The following is a 6,000-nucleotide window of genomic DNA, read 5'->3' on the forward strand; positions in this document are numbered from 1 at the left end:
ATTAAGTCTTTTGTATGCGCCTCAGACACCAGGGGGCAGTATAATATGCACTACTTCGGGAGAATATTTGATGATGAAACACAGAAGAAGAAGAGATGTTTTCCCCAGAGGATAAAGAATATATGCCTGTGAGTATTGCTGCGTGCGCTGTCTGCATATGTTGATAGCATTTGTGTTCAAATATAATTTGTTTAAAAACGTAGTAGTGAATCAAAGCTAGTTTCGCGTAGTTAGCACGCCTATGGAACTTTACATTGTGTGTTAGCATTAAGCTAACAGAAGTTTGTAAGGCAAAAAACACGCGTAATTCTCTTTTTTTTTTATGTTGAGTTTCCCGTAAATTTGATTGGTAATAGCAATAAACAGGGAAAAAAATAGGACTTTTACGCTTTTTGATTACTGCCCTCTAGTGGATTATCCGTGCAATGCATGTGTCAGATCATATACGTCAGGGTTTTGACGGAGGGAAACAAATATTACACTCATGAAATAGAGGACTCAAAATGTCTTGTAGTTCATATGATAAGTTTGGCTTCATAAGGTTACAAACTATTTACTGAAAAAAAACAAAGCTGGTTTGATAGTAAAAATGAGTGTGATGGAAGATTCCAGTCTTGGTCCAACAGGCCGGCGAGCAAGCCTTCTGCGGTGGTAAACACTTCAAGATGTTGCGCAGAAAGTTTCCGATCACTATTGGCAGTGGTGGAAGTTAAAATATAATCAACATAACATACGGCAAGTGCCCAAACTAACCATAAAAGACATTGCGAACAATGAAAAACGCAATAAAATGGCAAATAGGGAAGTAGTAATTATTTTATTCCAACACTAAATTATTATTATTATTAATCAAAACATCTGTAAGACGTTTTCCATCCCCGCATTCAAGCATTACACAAATAAATCTGTTGTATGTAAAGATGTAAGAATTGGACATGACAACAAACGCAAAATCGAAACTAAGAAAAATCTCCGCGGCGTCGCACACAGCTTGTAAATTTCCGGCATGTGGAGGCCGCCTGTTCATGTGATTTACTTTTCAATGAAAGTCGCCGGATCAGAACAACATTTAGCAGAACATTCGTCTCCCGAGAGGGTTTCCCGCCTGGGCGGGCGGGCGGGCGGGCGGGCGGGCCGGCCCCCGTTTAGTCAGGCGAGATCTGAAAAAATTACACTCACTCAGCTTCTGTTTCCTCATAAAATCGCACCAAAGGCATTTTCGTTTGCGTGTGTGAAAACGATCATAAATCACACCAGGGATCAATAGGCCCGGTCCGGGCTGCGGTGGCCTGATAACACAATCAATACCACCTATTTGGATTTTAATTAATACATGACAGCTGCTCTGGCCTGAGACCGTAAAATATGACCCCCGACCCCGATGCCTCCGAAAGGAATCGTGTTTGGTCAGAGAGGTTTTGCGTGGGCGGGACGCGGCAGATTCTTGTGAAATTAGAAAGAAAAAAAAAATCCCCCCAAAAAGGGAACAAATAGAAAGTGTCATCTGTAAACAAAAAAGGACGGCGAGTTCTTTTTGTGTGGAATTCTGGGTCTCAAACGGTCACTTCCTGTGAGTCACGGAAAATCATTGCAACTTTTCACACCACATTTCGGGAAAACGTGGAACGCTTGGCCTAAAAGCTGGCGCATTTTCATTTTCTTTACCGTGCTTTGGGAATTTGGTAGACTGCGGCGGGCCAATGGCGTTTTCCATTACATCTGACAATCAGGTGACAGGAAATACATTCGATATTAGACCAGATAAAACCAGGTCTAAGTTGGGGCGCAGGTGATGTTACACAATTTCGGTGGGGCGCAGAAAAACTGATTCTGTGGATGTCTCGTATTTTGCTTGTACATGGACAGAAAAATAATGCCCTAATTGTTGGAGTTGGTGTCCGCTAGGGATAGGATTCTAAAACCGGTGCTGGTTCTTTTTGAGAACCGGCTCCACTGAATTGATTCCCAGGAATCATTTGTGCTCACCGATTCCACTGCCTCTTTTGAAACATCATCAATAAACATCAGCGGCAGAACTAAACGTTCGACAAGAGTCGGGCTGGGCCGGGGGCGGGCCGAAGTCGAAATGCCAGGGCCGATTTTTCTGGGTGCCCGTCCAGCCCTGTGAAACGATAGGAGGAAGGAAAAGAAAAAAAAACGAGCCACTGGCGAGGCCGCTTAAAACACCGGGATCTCATGAACAACATTATAATTTCTGTGCATATTTCGGTCACTTTCCAAGCCTTCATTTTGACAAACGGACCCTGGCCACAAAGTCCAGGACAGGAGGCGCAGGTTCCGGATAACTGCGCCCCGTCATGGTCGCCACTGTTTATTTGACGGCGCGGAGAACGTGATGGGAAAATGTTTCTGAGTCAGATTATGACCGTTGCCTGACAGACAAATGACACGAGGTAGACCGGTGACAAAACGCGCGGTCACGCTTTGTGTCTGTGTTGTGTCTGAGCGCGCCGGATGACGCGCGTCATGACTCAGCAGAAATGCGTTTCGACGCGAGGGTGGGAAGAGATGGAAAGAGCGCGGCCGGTGAGCCACTTGTTGCGCGTTCGCGGGTTCTGTTCGGGGTCTGCCCTTTGACCTCAACACCAGGAGGTTTATCAGGATGTTTCACAAAATGAAAATGAACCAAAAAAGCGAATTAACCCTATAAAGCCTGAGCCACGAAATATATGAGAGCAAATTCTGATTCTTTGTAAATAGAGTATTTATTTGTCCTTTTCAACAACAACAAAAAATGTTTTGGGGAAATCACACTTCCACATGACTTTTGATTTGTGTCATATTTGATACATTCAAACAAAATGCTTTAAATTCGTACATTTCTAACTGTAAAAAAAATATAATGATAATCAGAAAGAACTGTCTCTCTTTTCCCAATTGGGACAATCTTGCAAGGTCGCTGGAAAAGCCATCAGCTGGGTGACTACTGCCTTCTAGTGGATTATCCGTGCAATGCATGTGTCAGATCATATACGTCAGGGTTTTGATGGGGGGGGGGGGGGTAGGGGGGATATTATACTCATGAAATAGAAGGCTCAAAATGTCTTGTATTTAATACAATACGTTTAGCTTTTTCAGGGTTAAAAAACAAAAACATTGCTTTCCAAATATTTATATTATTTATATTATTATTTTTATATTTATTTGCATTTTTATATTATTTATATTTACATTTGCTAAATTGTTGTTATTTATCATTATCATTATCATTATCATTATCATTATCATCATTATTATTATTATTATTATTATTATTATTATTATTATTATTATTATTATTATTATTATTATTATTATCATTATTATTATTATTATTATTAATTATGCGAAAAGTAGCTCGCTAGCATTGCGATGCTCGCACCCTTAAGAGTGTTTCCCCAACTTTTGTGCAGGAACAAGAACGTGCGCGGGCCGGACATCTGCGAGCTTTTGGGAAACAAAGCTTTGTTTGTGAGCCTCCGTCAAAAGCAGACACTCAACTTGAAAAAACTTTGTGTTTTTGTCCCGGCCACTAAAACGACATCCTGGTATAAATTTGCAATACAGGTCCGATTGCGGCGGGCACGCGGGACGCATACAAATGGAATCCCCCCCCCCCCCCCTTTCACGTGCACGGCCGGCTGACTAATGTACAATAAATCAACAAAAGGCGCTTTAGTTGCGTATCCGGTGAGCTGTCATTTTATCTCTTTTTTTTTTTTTTTTTTTTTTACTGTATTTAATTGGAACTTTTTTCCTGGCAACGTGACACCGGCTCTTTCAGAATCCAAAGAGGAGACGGATAAGAATTTCTCCTGCTTCCTGCGCTCTTTCCCCCCCCCAAAAAAAAAAAGAAGAAAAAAAAAAAGTTGCTCCCAGCAGCTTTTTGGCCGCGGGGAGACTAAAGTTACAAGTGCGTGGCATTTAGCGGGGAGCGGGAAGGTAATTGGAGGCTGCAGGGGACGGATAAGGACAGGCTGGGAAAGCGGGAAGTTGGCAAGCGGCTGCGGGTCAGCGGCGCGCCTCCGCGGCCCGAACCCGCTGCACCAGGTGTCCACTTAATTCAAATGATACTATTATTCATAGACAGAGGAAGAGCACTGAATCCCCCCCCCCTCCCACCCTCCCCCCTTCCAACTCCCACTGCTCCCACCAATGATTTGCAAGTGAATGCAGATATAATCCTGGAAATATAAGTCTCCATTAAGGCTATCCCGTTTAGCAAACAAGGCGGCCATTGTGTGGCGTGTTGTGTTTATAAATCGCAGTCTGGGGGGTGGGTGGTGGGGTGTGGGGGAGGGGGGTGCAAATAAAGAGCAACATTGAGGGGGCCAAGACAGATTTGTGTCACATGACAGTCAAGAGCCTGTTTAACTTCTCGCCCGCGACACTGACACTCGTTTATGTCCGAGGCGAATTAGCAAAAATATATATGGCTGCATCTTTTAGTCAATGATAGAGCACTTTCGTTAAAATTAAAAAGATGTACTGTACTGTAAAAAAAAACGAGGGTGATATTGATTTGTGTTGCTCATTTTTCTGCCACTAGATGGCATAATTACATTTGTAAGACAATTGGAGACAGCTCAGTGCAATAAATACATATAAAATTGTAAAATTCAACTATATATATATATATATATATATATTTCTCTCCAATACATTTCCTATTTTTGTTATTATTATTACTATCATTATTATTATTATTATTATGTTTTTATTCCTTTATTAGGTTAAGTTTACTCTTCAACTGACTTTGATTCCAGTTTAGAAATCAGAGATGAAAAATACGTGTAGCAAAGTTACAAAACATATCAAATCTACAACAGCAAAAAGTAGTTGAGTACATTTTGTCCGTATTGCAGCCAAGCAAGGCCTGCCACGTCAAGTTCCCATCAGTCGTCACAATACAGTGATGATGCATTCAATTGCTGATGTACGAAACACAAGCTTTGTCCTGCCACACTGGCTAATTATTTGACAGATATATGGAGCCCTGTTGTGTGTGGATACTGTGAAGGGGCGGGGGGGGGGGGGTGGGGGGGGGGGGGCCAATAAAGAGGCCACTTGCAAAAAAATTCCTCCATAGCCTCTTTTTTTCCCTATTCTTTGTGAGAAGATTACATTTTTTTCACCACATTTTGGAATGACAAACAGAGAGATGTGTTTTTGGTCTGGGGGTCGTGGGGGGGTGGGGGGGGGGTGACTGGGAGAGGGCGGAGGGGGGGTGAGAGGGTGCAGCAGGACAGCAGTCAGTGGCACCCTAAAAAGAGTTTCTCATGCAGAAATATTTAATCTTCTCACAAGGGTAAAAAAAAAACCCACAGAGGACAAAAAGAAGCTAATCATCCACAAGGCAACCCCCCCCCCCCCCCACCCCACCCCAAAGCCCCTCTACAAAGCCGCCTGACTCCCCCTCACTCAAAAAAACAAAAGCAAAAAAAGATGACGTAGGATTGAGGGAATATATCTGCATGCTTAATTATGGGACGTTCTCACAATTGAAACTCGCTAAAAAATGAACTCTTTCCCTCATTTACAGTCAAATCAATGGCAAAATGAGTTAAGGGGAAAATCATCCAATCAGAGAAGACCTAAAAATTGGACAACCAATCACAACATTTAAGTTTGTAATTAAACAACTAAATAAATAAAATGTCAACTAAACTAATTACGCAAATTAATAAACAGTACTGAACAATTAAAGTTGTGTTCCCTCCCTGCCAAGGGTGAAATCTGCCTGGCAACACATGACAAACAGGCAGGAAACCGAAACTGGTTAACCTGCACTTCCTGTTTCCTGTAGATACAGGCGGCCATTTTGGTAAGGTCCGACTGTTATCCTTCCGCCACTGCTACAGTGGACACTTTATTAGGTACACAATATAATCCACTCCCGTACAAAAAGTATGTTTTATATGTTTTTAATAATGTTAAATTTTTACCTCTGAACTTTTTTTGCTTTACCCTGGAATGCTGAACTTTTTATTTTAGGAATCG

The sequence above is a fragment of the Vanacampus margaritifer genome, chromosome 17 (genome assembly GCF_051991255.1).
Source record: "Vanacampus margaritifer isolate UIUO_Vmar chromosome 17, RoL_Vmar_1.0, whole genome shotgun sequence".
Classification (NCBI taxonomy): domain Eukaryota; kingdom Metazoa; phylum Chordata; class Actinopteri; order Syngnathiformes; family Syngnathidae; genus Vanacampus; species Vanacampus margaritifer.